Consider the following 13,812-nt stretch of genomic DNA (forward strand, 5'->3'; position numbering starts at 1 on the left):
GTTAACAGTAAATGGATATGTATCGAGCCAATTTAAATTAAGTAGGTCAACTAGGCAGAGATGTCCATTATCCTCCTCACTGTTCACTTTAGCAATAGAACCATTGGCAGAACTGATAAGAAGAGAAAATAAAATAAAAGAGATAAAAATAAAGGAGAAGGAGTATAAAATCAGCTTATTTGCAGATGACATCATAGTATACCTAACAGAACCAGAAATATCAATAAAAGAATTACATAAGAAATTGAAGGAGTATGGAGAAATATCGGGGTACAAGATCAACGCAAATAAAAGTGAAGTGATGCCAATGAGTAATGCGGATTATATAGAATTTAAAAAAGAATCGCCATTTAAATGGCAAACACAAGAAATCTGATACCTAGGTATCAGGTTAGATAATATCTTAAGCCACCTGTACAAACTAAATTATCAGCCACTAATAAATAAATTGCAGGAAGACTTAGAACGTTGGAAAGAATTACTGCTAACGTTGATAGGGAGGGTAAATTGCATTAAAATGCATGTCTTCCCAAGGATACAATACTTATTTCAATTGTTGCCAATTCCCTTAACAGAGAAATTCTTAATGAACTAAAGAGAATAATAAGGAAATTCTTGTGGAAAGGGGGAAAACCGAGGGTAGCATTAGATAAATTAACTGAGAGGTATAACCAAGGTGGTTTGCAGTTACCAAACTTTAAAAATTATTATAGAGCCGCACAATTAAGGTATTTATCAGATTTTTACCAGACAAGGGAAAAACCAGAGTGGAGTAAGATAGAACTAGATAAAATAGGGGAGAAGGTACCAGAACATATACTTTATAAGTGGGATGAAAGCCTGGTGCAATATAAAAGCTGACCAGTATTGCATCATTTACTTAATATATGGAAGAAGATCCACTTAGAAAGGAAAAAAACGAATTACCAAATACCAAAATTATTATTGACGCAAAATCCGTTAATCCCTTTTACAATAGACAACCTTTCCTTTAGAGAATGGGAGAGAAAAGGAATCAAAAGAATAGAAAAATGTATTTTGGGAAATAATTTATTAACATTTGAACAGTTGAAGTACAAATATGGAATAACTCATGGTACAATGTTTGCATATCATCAACTGAAAGCTTATTTAAAGGATAAATTGGGAAACAGACTGAGATTACCAGAAGGAAGCAGCTTTGAATATGTGATTACAGACACAGTGATAATTAAAAGATTTATAACGAACATGTATATTAAGCTGCAAGATAAGGAAAATGATGAAATAAGCTATAAACCTAAACAAAAGTGGGAAAAGGATTTAAACATAAAGATAAAAAATGAAGCATATGAAAAGTTATGTTCTAGAACTATGAAAAATACAATAAACACAAGTTTACGCATGATACAGTATAACTGGTTACTGTGGTGAATGTCTGCCAAGCTGACTGTCTCCCCTCTGGTGAGCCTTGCTGTACTAACATTGGCTGTGCATTATCTCCGCTGTTAAGGAGATAAAGGGCAGACCTGTGGCATTCTTTTCTTGCATGTTACGTGGACCTGAACTTAAACATACTGCCATTGAAAAAGAAGCCCAGGCTATTACTGAAGCTGTTCGCTACTGGAGACACTTTCTATCCAGCAGAAAATTTACTCTTGTCACTGATCAGAAATCTGTAGCCTACATGTTTAGTACTAAACACAAAAGTAAAATCAAGAACGATAAGATGGAACGCTGGCGAATAAAACTCTCAACTTATAATTATGAGATCCAGTACAGACTGGGCAGGTTAAATGATCCCTCTCTGACGCATTGTCACGATCTGCTGCTGGTGCTCAGCTGGAGGGGCTAAAAGAGATCCATAGCAGACTGTGCCACCCAGGAGTCACGAGATTCTTCCACTACATAAGGGCTAACAACCTTCTTTACTCTCTGGAAGAAGTCAGGAAACTGACTAAAGGCTGTCCTGTTTGCGCAGAATGCAAACTGCATTACTTCAAAGCTCCAGAGGCCACTCTCATCAAGGCAACCTGACCTTTTGAGAGGTTAGCTTAGATTTTAAAGGGCTGTATATTTCCTTACTGTAATTGACGAATATGCCAGGTTTCCCTTTGCGATACCTTGCCCTGATGTCTCATCAGCGTCTGTCATTAAGTCACTTGACAGAATTTTCAGCATTTTTGGTTTTCCCAATTACATTCATACCGATAGAGGCTCAGCATTCATGAGCACTGAACTGCGGCGAGCCCTGCTATGAAAGGGGATTGCCACCAGCCATACCACGAGCTACAACCCGCAGGGTAATGGGCAGGTTGAAAGGGCTAATGCTACAGTCTGGAAGACTGTTAATCATGCTTTAAAAACACATGGTTACCCTGTTACCCGGTGGCAGGAGGTGCTGCCTGAGGCACTACATTCTATTCGGTCTTTATTGTGTACTGCAACAAATCAAACACCTCATGAACGTATGTTTGCCTTTCCTAGGAAATCTGAAACTGTGATGGACTTGCTAGCCTGTTTATCTGAGCCTGGAACCGTGCTGCTGAAGAGCCATGCTCGAGCAAGTAAAACAGACCCCCTAGTCCAACCAGTTCAGCTACTGCATACTAACCTCCACTACACTCATGTTAAATTCCCAGGCGGGAGTACTGACACTGTACTCCTAAGAGATCTGGCCTCACCTGGTTCGCCTCTTCCTCACACCCCTACTCAGAGTGAGCCTGAGAGGTTGGACTCACCCCCCAGCCTGTGACCCCTAGTAAGCTTTCAGATGGCCATGCTGAGGCTCCACTGCCTCACACTGGCGATTCTGGAGCGGGCCCAGAAGCCAGTCCTTTCCACACTACAGACCCAGGACCTGTACCAGTTCCCAAGGTTTTGAGATGAAGCACCAGAATTCATAAACAACCTGATAGGCCGACATATTCATAAAACATCTCATTATATTTCGATTGCTTGCTAGATACTGGCGTATTTTGGCTGTTAGAGTATCTCAAGGCCAAACATGCTATCCATGTATCACTTGCTTCAGTCTTTCCTAGCAGCTGTCCTTTTGATTTTAACCCATCTTCTGCCGAGGGGAGACTGTGGTGAATGTCTGCCCAGCTGCCTGTCTCCCCTCTGGTGAGCCTTGCTGTACTAACATTGGCTGTGCATTATCTCTACTGTTTAGGACACTCCCCTTGGAAATAACTGTATATGCATCTATTGTCTTTCATTATTGTACCATGAGTTTCTGCTAATAAAAGCCATGATTATTGTTTGACCACATCAGGTTTGTCTGCTTCATCAACTGGCACTTCAATTACACAGGTTATATATCACGCCTCAAAAGTTAAAAGAATGGGATCCAACATTATCAGATAGATGTTTTCACTGTAAGAAGGAAATAGGAACAGTACATGCAATTTGGGCATGTACCAAAGTGAAAATGTTTTGGGAAGATCTAAATCAGATATTAAATAAAATCACAAAAAATAACATCCCAAAAAATCCAGAGATCTTTCTTCTAAGTAACATAAGAAGTAAGGAATTAGGCCTCAAATTAGATAAAGCGTAAAAAAGGTTTAATATGAGAGCCTTAGCAGTAGCAAAAAATGTATAATGTCAACTTGGAAAATGGAAGAGAGCTTGAGAATACAGCAATGGTACATGGAAATGAATAAATATATTCCATTGGAAAAAATAACATATAATTTAAAAAATAAAGTCACATTATTTGAACAAATTTGGCAACCATACATAGAACATAACAGAGAGGCCTTGGCTCGGACCTCCACCCCCTAAAATGATAAGAAGACAAAACAACTTGATCCAGTGTGTAAAAGTAGATGCCACATTTTTCTTGTTTATTTTTCATTGTGTGATGACATTGTTTCATGGTTTTATTGTATAGTATATGTTGAATATTTATTGGTTTTGGAGGGGGGAGGGAGGGCAGGAGGGAAAAAAAGGGAGAAAATGCCACTGTATATATTTAATGAGAAATGTTTATATATATTTTGGTTGATATGGTTCACAGTGTGAAAAATAAAAAATTATTTTAAAAAATCTTTATGACTATTTACTCACCCAGACTCATGTCCACAGCCATGTTGCCTTCCACCTATTACCTCCTATCTGCGTGGGACTGTGCTCCTCCTCCTGCGCCATCTCTCACCACCATTTTGTTCAGGCACCTGCCCACATTTTGTTTATACCTTGATGAAGGGCTCAAGCCTGAAACATTAGTTTTGTATTTTTATCTTTGCTAGATAAAGTTCATGGTTTGATCTGCTGAGTTTAATCTGCTTTTATTTCAATCGCAGACTTGTTTTACTAAAAATTGCACCATATATGCACTTAGCAAAGTGCTGTCCTTAACTGAATCAAAGATCAAATTTATTGTCCATACATGACATCACATACAATCCTGAGATTATTTTTCCTGTAGGCCAGAGAGAATTTCTATTTATGGGTAGTACAAATATGCTCAAGAGAAAGATATGTCTGCCAAGAGAAACATGTAAACCAAGAGTAATATGTTAACAAACTGTGCAAATACAGAAAAAAAAAATAGGTATTTAAATATTTTGCACAAAGTAAGTATCCTTACAGGAAAAACTCTCCCATCATTGGGAATATTTACATGGGACGCAGCCATCAGCGAGCAACAACAATCATCAAGGATCCACACCACCCAGCACACACTGTTCTCACTGCTGCTATTAAGAAAGAGGTCTAGGTGCCTCAAGACTCCCAGCACCAGGTTCAGGAACAGCTGCTACCCCTCCACTATCGGACTCTTCAACGACAAACTCAATCTGGTTCTCATTTAAGGACCTTCATTTTGCACATCATTTGTTATTGAATATTTATTTTCTATATTGCAGTTTGTTTATATTTCTTTCCTTATTACAATTCTCACTTTTGCTCACAGTTATACCCTGCTTTACGAATACTCACTTTACACAAATTTGCTTTTACGAAAGGATTTTTGCTTTTACAAAAAAGTAGCCAGCAGGGCAGCTGGTGGGGCTGTCGGCGCACGTTCAGCGGGACAGTCGCAGGGTGGCCAGTGGGACTGTCAGTGCGCGGCAGGCGGGGCGGTCACAAGGTGGCCAGTGGGGCTGTCAGTGCACAACCGGTGGGGTGCTCACAGAGTGGCTGGCAAGGCTGTCACAGGATGACTGGCGGGGCTGTCAGTGCACGCTCAGCGGGACAGTCGCAGGGTGGCCAGTGGGTCTGTCAGCGCGCGGCAGGCGGGGCGGTCACAGGGTGGCTGGTGGGGCCATCAGCGCACAACCGGTGGGGTGGTCACAGAGTGGCTGGTGGGGCTGTCACTGGACGGCTGGCGGGGCTGTCGGCGCACGCTCAGCGGGACAGTCGCAAGGTGGCCAATGGGTCTGTCAGCGCGCAGTAGGCAGGGTGGGCACAGGGCGACTGGTGGGGCTGTCAAAACTCATTCTTCCCAATTCTGATAAGTGAAACTACATACATTATTTCTACTTTCTATCGGCTATGTATTTATCATAAAATCCCTGCTTTTACTATATGTTAGTATTATTTTAGGTTTCATGTGTTATTTGGTATGACTTGATGGGTTATTTTCTGGGTATAGGAATGCTGAAAAATTTTCCCATAGAAATCAACGCTCTAGTTTTTGTATAGCAGGGTATACCTGTACATATCTTTTCTTGAGTACCATTTTTATTTTTGCGCTATTATTAAGTAGAAATTCTGCCTGACCTGCAGGAAAAAGAATTTCAGGGTTGTATGTGATGTCAAGTATCTAATCTGACAATAAATCTGAACTTTTTAAATGAGTCTCTGATTGAGTCTGTTCTTTAGGAGAATGATGGTAGAGGATGGTGGTACGAGTCTTGTGGTTTCATCAGTAAAACTCTTTTTTTCTTCACAGAATTGCTCAGTGCAATGCATTTCTCGGGTGATTTCAATGCCAGTGCACCATGCTACAAATTCTTTTTTGAGTAACTCAGGGCTATTTGACGAAATGAGTATTTAACCCACAGAAACATGTTCCTGTGCAAAGTTGTGCAGAGGATTTTCCATATCCCTAGAACAACATTGCCATCTACTGATATGCCCTGTAACTGCAGGACATAGCACCCAACATACATCATCAGCCTGTTTCTTGTCAGCATGTGATTAGAAATCGATCAGTCATTTGTCTGTTTAATAATGAGAACTTGCAAAGAAAAAGAATCTAATCCCCCTTCAAAATTTTAATTTATTGAGGCTACATTTTGTTGGCATAAGGGCAAGAACATATAAACACAAGTGAAAACTACCAAAATTAGTCAATATATTTAATAATGTCCATCATATTTTGCTTCATCTGTACAAATATGTACATGGTCAGGCTTAAGAGACAAAGAATCCAAGGATTATACCCATTTTGCATTCACAGTTTCTTATGCTCGAGGCAACAGCTGTCTAATAACTGCAAACACTTGCAATCACTTTACACTACCCTAGATGCACTGCAACAAGGGCGATGACGAGAAACACTTTTTGGATTTCTTTTAGACTTTACAAACTTGGGACGTTATGCATATCCCAGATACCACAGCTATCAGTAGCTCTTAGAATCACTGCAGACAATGTCAGTGAGTCATTTGTCTGACTTTACTAATCCATTTCTCTTCCATAAAACTGTCAGCTCTAATGTCTAGAGGATTGTCAGTTTTGGGCATGTACACATTTGCCTTGGAAAGATGATCCTAATGGAAAATGTTTATAATCAATGTTGCATTCTTAATTGTAATATGTCTGGCTTGTTTCAACCTCTTTCAGAGACATCTTGTGTTTACACTGTTCTAAATGAGAAACTACTATTGTTCCAACCATATTGTTTCTCAGCATAATTTGTAAATGATAGCCAGAGTTCATATTTCACTTATATTAAAAAGTGTGGATACAAGATTGGACATATTATACTATACATCTTTCATGATATCTCGGCAACAATGCACATAAATTGCTTAAATGTGTACTTAACACCCTATGTAAACTCACAGGGTTGGCGTCAGAATGAGGGAGGCATTAGCGTGACTGGGTTGGTTCATAAACACACTCAGTGGGGGTGGGGGGGGGGGTGTGCAGGTGGAATCTGGTAACTACCTGCTTACGAATGTTATAGTCCTCCATCCCTCTGACATAGCAGATGAAACACTGCTTTTATTGCTGGGAGAGTCACTAGCATGGATCAGATTAGACACTAATGTTGCTTGACGCACACTAGTGATATGGGAAGGGGTGGGTTTGCCGGCGAGCAATGGTCGTGAGAGTATGGAGGGCACAGCACCTCGCTTGGTGGGCAATGCCTACAGATGCCTCCCACCCCCCTCCCCCTGCTCCCCCATGGCACTAATCCTGTAAACTCATGATCTCATTTTAAGGCATGGAGATTGGATCTCAAACAAGATTAAACTACAGCACTTACTGAGCACATCTAATAAAGCAAAGACAAGCCCAGAGCTAGGACAAACAGCAGGAATTAATCACAACATCCAATGAAGCTTGCCACTCAGAGTGAAGCAAATTCTCCCAACCAAAATCCTAAGGCAAGGAATGATTTGGTAAATGTGCTTGTTAATTTTGGTCTTCCTGTCTCCATGTTCATCTCACTTAAAATCCAAGTAAACCATACATTTAACCTTCAGGGTGGCAGCTTCTAGTGTTTGCTTCAAGTACAGTTCATTTGTCCAAAGTGTTCCTGAGAAAATTAGCTGGAAGATGGGTTTCAACTTGAAATATCAACAATCCATTTTTTTCCCACTGATGTTGCTCTACCTACTGAGTTTCTCCAGCAGTGGTTCAAGCCACAGCATAAGCTATGGCTCCATGTACCGTTTCCAGTTCGTATGGGATTCTGAATAGCCCAAAGCCAGCTGTACCCATGTGACACACTCTGTGATAACCAAGTGTTGTGCACCATATAAGACCCTTGGTCCCACACCTCTGAGAATTTTCTCCACCTAAAAAACAGAGAAAATAGTCTACTTTTAAAACTACTACCTTTCGCAAGCATATATCTACTCTCACGACAGACTCGAGGGGTTTTTTTCAATTTTATGTTTATCTTGACACAGGATTGAGTGTAATTTAATTGAGAGGGAAAATTGCTTTAAAAGTCAACAAACATTCTGCCACTAGAGTAATAAATCAGCAGTATGGGAAAACTGGTCACCCAACAGTTTTATCATAGTGTAAGTAGTCTGTCAGAATTTAATTAATAAAATTAGATATCTCCATTGCTCTCAATTTGACTTCAGTTATATTTGACTCTTCTGTTTACTTAAGTTATACTTCCAGGTACCATCTTTGAAAGTAAACCAGTAATGTGGTAAAGTGAAATGTTATGTGAGCCCTATATTAAACAGGAAACCATAAAATGTGTGCATGACATATTTTATACTAGCAATTATTAAATGAATTGAAGGATTTACTGATTTTTAATGCAAGTTATCTTTTCTCCATATTTTCACTCAATAAAATCTATTCTGTTAAAGGAGGTTAGAAATTGCGTCATATTATACAATACTGTGTATAACATCAAATACTTAACAGTCCAATCATCAAAAATCAAAGGGGCGAGATCAATATTGGACCAAAGACTGCAGATCTGGTCAATTCAATATGACAAAGTCAGAAATTAAAATTGTCCTTTATGTATGGAGTTGATTTTTCCATTTACAAGGGTCAAAGTGCATTTTTCATCCCCTCTTCTCTAGTACAATAATGCTGGAAATGTTCAGCAGGTCAGACATATTGTGGAAAGTTATTGTGTCAATGTTTCAACTCAATTCTGAACACAGAAAAAGTTAGAAATTGTTGAGTTTAAAGAAAAAGGGCTAGAGAGAACAATCAAGATGTGTGCAATGGAGTATAAAGCCAAGTGATTGATTGACACAAGTGGGGAGGATGCCATCTGAGGCAGGGTGATGAAGGCTGGTTAATTGCAGCTCATGTGCCCTGATAGAGATGTAAATTGAAAAAGATGAATAAGAACAGGAGAGCAAGAAATGAAACAATGCTGGGAGAATGGGATAACCTACCACACATGCTGGAATTCTCAACAGAGAATGTTGGAACTGTTCAGCAGGTCAGACAATAGCTGGAGAAAGATATGATATCAATGTGTCTAGTCAGTTCAAACATACGTACAAACCATTTGAAAGTTTACAAATGGGAACGGTCGCAATATTTCAGGAAATAGTTAAAGCAAAATTGAAACAAGTTCCAGTGAACTCTATGGAATAATTTTGCTGAATCAGGCACCTGACCTCATTGATATATATAACAGTATTTTAAGGACAAAGTAGATGCAGTGTCCAGATGGTAGTCCAGTTTTCAAGGACTACCAAGAAGTGCATATACTCCATATCCCCATTTTCCAGGATTGGTTTTATACCTAACCACCTGTTGGTTCATACTGGTGTTCGTAATGTAGTTTACCCACACTGAGTATACTGTATATTATGAAAGGTTGCAAATGGCCGGAGTCCAAAGGGTTAAGGCAGGGTTTCCCAAACTTTTTCTTTCCACTCACATACCACTTTAAGTAATCCCTATGCCATCGGTGCTCTGTGATTAGTAAGGGAATTGCTTAAGATGGTATGTGGGTGGGAAGGGAAGGTTGAGAATCATTGCTCCAGACCCAATTGTTACTGAAATATTTTGCTTGAGGAAAATAGTCATTGGGCCATTTCCTTTGGAGTTATGATACCATGCACATAACGAGTCTATGAGGTACGATTAAAACAGTTGTTTTTCAAACTTTTTCTATCCACTCACTCACATACAATTTTTAAGTAATGCCATAGGTATGTGAGTGGAAATAAAAAGTTTGGGAAACCCTGGGTTAAGGAATTCAAGGAATATCACGATGGTGCAGGAAGTGAGGTTGGGGGGGTGGGGGGGGGGGGAAGGAGAAAATACATGAAAAATTCATGCCAGGAAATATCTGTGGAAAAGAGAACACTTAACATTTCAGGTCCAAGACTCTGTTGGAAGTGAGAAAGAATGAAACAATTTGGGCTAAATAGCAGATGGTGACAGGTAGAACAAAGGGTATCTTTCTGAAAAAGCTTTTATTAAGCCTTATAAATCTGATTAAGATTGATATCTGTGTAATGTGTTGTGAATGTACAATTTTGTTGTGTCGAGGGGTGTGCCTCACCATAGGCCTAACCATACAACAAAGAAAAATAGACAAGTATGGCAAACAGAGATGTCCAGTTTTCATGGACAGAAAGAGTTAGCTGTCTTGAGTAGGATAATGTCCAGGTGGAAAATAAGGTGTTGCTTCTCTCTCCGTTTCACATTCCCCCATTAAAAGGATAGCTTAAAGAGGCTTAAATACTTTCAGAAACAAAATGGGAATTAGAAAAGATGTAGATTATTGAACAAACTACCCCACATTTCAAATTATTTCACTTGATTACTTTTGAGCAGCTTCCAGTGATTAAATTGGGTAAAGTTGCATAAATCTTAAAGTCAGCTGAATAGATGCATTCCACCTCAGTCTAGTGTTGGTTCTCTGAGTGAATAAGCTTTCTGACCTTCGGAGTTTTTTTGCAAGTATATTTTCTAAAGATATTACTCTGTACTTGAAGTATTTTGTTTATATAAGGATCTTTGTAAATTTTTAAATTTTGAATTAAATTTAAATTAATTTGAAGTTTTTTTAAAATTGAGACACACAGCACGGTAACAGGCCATGTTGGCCCACAAGTGCGTGCTGCCCAATTATCATCCAATTAACCTACAACCCCGGTACATTTCAAATGGTTGGAGGAAACTGGAGCCCCCAGGGAAAACTCACGCAGACCTGGGGAGAACCTACAAACTCCTTACAGACAGCACTGGATTCCAACCCTGTAAAGGCATTGCGCTAACCGCTATGCCATTGAAGGGCTTTTTATCATTCAATCCCCATAAGGGGATATGGCCTATCAATACAAATTCAATCAAAGCCTTTACGTATTTATCAATTCATATCAAATGTTCCCGTTGTAGGTACAAAAGACCAGATGCTGGAATCTGAAGCAAAAAAATACACTGGAGGAAGACAGTGGGTCAAGCAACATCTGTGGAGGGAAATGGAAAGTCGGTGTTTCTGACTGAGAACCTTCATTGACTTAAGGTGATGAGGGAAAATAACTGGTATGAAGTGGAAAGGGGTGGAATAAGACAGGGGTTGGTGGGTGATTGGTGGTCCAAGCAGGTGTGAAATATAAAAGAGGAAATGGGTGGGGATGCCACGTCAGTGTGGGAATGGGAAAGAGAGTGGAAGCGGCCAGGAGCTCAGGATGGCCATTGCAGAGAACACAGGGGACCTGAAGGAAGCCATTCAAGATAGGGGAACCTGTCTGCTTCAGAGTATAAAACAGGTTCAATGGGGAACGTAGATTTAATAGAGCTGGACTGTGAGGAGACAGAAGCAGGGAGCACCTGATGAGGATGATGTTCATGTCATAGACTATCGAAATATCTATAAATGCATAGTAGGAACTCGACGGATCAGCAACAACCTCAAAAGTTTGTTCTGAAACCCTGCTTAGAAATGACTGATACACTGATACTGTGGCAAGTCATGCTATCGTCAGCCAGTGCACATTGTGCAAATACATAGAGCACTTTCTGTTGAGTCAGACCAATGCAATGTTCAGTAGATACAAGGTGAAAACCTCCAAATTGAAGAGACAGTGAAATGTTGGGTTGACACTGGATGATCATAGTTAAGCGTGGTATTTATAGACATAAATTAGCTTGAGTCAGATATTGGAGGATCTGTATGTATGAGAAGACTGGAGTGGTTTTCAAACTGCCCCCTAAACTCACATTTCATCTTAAGCAATCCCTATGCCATAAGGACTCTGTGATTAGTTAGGGATTGCTTAAGGTGGTATGTTAGTCTAAAGAAAAAGGTTTAAAAACTCTGTTTTAATCATACCAAATTGACTTGTTACATGCACGGTTTCATAACTCCAAAGAAAATGTGCCAATGACAACTTTTCTCAAGCAAAATATTTCAGTTACAATTGGGTCTAGAGCAGTGGTCTCAACCTTCCCTTCCCACTCACATTCGACCTTAAGCAATCCCTTACTAAGAGAGCACTTATGGCATAGGGATTGCTTAAGGTCGAATGTGGGTTAAGGGGGCAGTTTGAAAACCACTGGGCTAGACAATGACGAGGCTCAGGGGAAATTCTTACTTTAGGGTTCACTGCTCAGGCAACCATGAGCAACACAAAGCTCAAGTATGCTAGTAGGCCAGGATTACAAGCTGCCACTCAAGATAATAATGGTGAGAAAACAATGACTGCCACTTTAGCAAGATTAAGTATGCCTCAGGATAAGAATACAGGGAATTCAGGAAGCTCTCTCCATGGGAATAGATGTGGTGATCAAAGCATGGCCCTACTAGGATTATTACAGATGAATATAATAACAGTCCTGTGAACCACACTGCAATGATCCAAAGTGGTGGAGAGTCTATTCATGAGTGCCTGAATCTAATGCAAAATTTGGACAGAAATTTCTTTTACTTTCAGATTAAAACAGCTATTTTCATCCAAAGCTGTACATTGTATTCTAGTTTGACCTAACCAGTGGCATGATCTTTCAATTTTATTTTTGTATTTTTTTTACCTCTGGGGAATATGGGCCCCACATTTAATGACTTTGCATCCATGTTAAAAGCTAAGAATATAGCACAACATGAAATGAGGTGGCAGTGCAAAGGTCCACATCTGGTTTGTGTTGAAAGCTGCTTGGAATGAGCACTGGAGAACTTTACAGATGAGGAGCAGTGAGAGAGAATCACTTGATGAAGAGCACTCGCCTGAAATGTTGATTATATATCATTATCTTTGCTACATAAAGGACACTGTTGGACCTGCTGAGCTTCTCCAGTGTTGTGTTGTTACCGGAATGACCCCAGTGTGGTATGTGCTTCTGGAGATGGACACGGATCCAACTGGATCAGACAAAGGATCCACAACCCAAATGGTGACCCTGCTCTTCCACTGATGATGCCTGGTCTGCTGAATATTTTTAGCATTTCCTGGTTTTTTTTATTTCTATCCTTCAAGATTTTGCTGAGGCTACAAAAGACAGCAGGAATGGTTGCATTGCTGAATCAGCCGATGCACCAACTCCATTTTACAGCTGCGAATACTGACACCCTACATTTGATCTCTTTCTTACATCTGGCTCTGCCATTGTCTGAGCTGCCCTCTTTCTCAGACCCACCTCCTTAAGGCCCACATGATAGGTGCAGATAAGAGTTATGACTTGACCTTGTTGAGATTACAAAACACCCACAAGCCATCCTCAAACAGTAAGCTAACCAAAAAGATATTTCACATTGTTTACACCTAGAGTTCCTAACCGGGATACGGAAGCAGGTTTGTGTTTTTCCACGGGGTCTATTTCTCTCCTCCCCTGAGGGAAGCTGCCCGCACCTCACTGTCAGGATCTGGAAGGCAGAGAAGAAACACCTGCTTGTGCAGTGGTGGTGCCAGCCAGCTGTGCTGTCATGAGGAAGCTCCTGTGTGACTTTGGGAGTTTTTTCTGCAGTGATGTGCTTATTTAAAAGCTGCTGGCATTATCACTTTGCTCTTTCCTTTCTCCTTGGCTGGCATTCCTCCCTGGTGATGTTGTTGCATTGAGGGACTGCAAGCTGTTGAGATTTGTTGGCCGGCGATGATTCTGCATGACTCAATGGGCATACGGACTATTTTTAAAGTGCATCTGACTGCAGGTAAGTATATGTGCCTTTGTGGTAACACAGAGCATGGAAGATCAATCATGTGAGGATGT

The 13,812-nt window shown here is 40.1% G+C and overlaps 1 long non-coding RNA gene across 10 annotated transcripts in view; it reads right to left on the reverse strand.

Annotated features, from left to right (window-relative positions):
* LOC138742514 (uncharacterized) overlaps nt 1-13,812 on the reverse strand; it is a 182,917-nt gene that overhangs the window by 82,294 nt on the left and 86,811 nt on the right. For 4 of the 10 annotated variants that reach the window (XR_011344234.1, XR_011344230.1, XR_011344231.1 and 1 more), the window contains one exon: nt 6,200-7,961. The exons of 5 other annotated variants lie outside the window; for them this stretch is intronic. This is a non-coding gene — a long non-coding RNA (uncharacterized lncRNA). Of the gene's footprint in view, nt 1-6,199; nt 7,962-9,041; nt 9,101-13,812 lie in introns of those variants that run through there. One more of the 10 variants, XR_011344239.1, reaches the window with a different exon arrangement.

The sequence above is a fragment of the Narcine bancroftii genome, chromosome 9 (assembly GCF_036971445.1).
Source record: "Narcine bancroftii isolate sNarBan1 chromosome 9, sNarBan1.hap1, whole genome shotgun sequence".
Lineage (NCBI taxonomy): Eukaryota > Metazoa > Chordata > Chondrichthyes > Torpediniformes > Narcinidae > Narcine > Narcine bancroftii.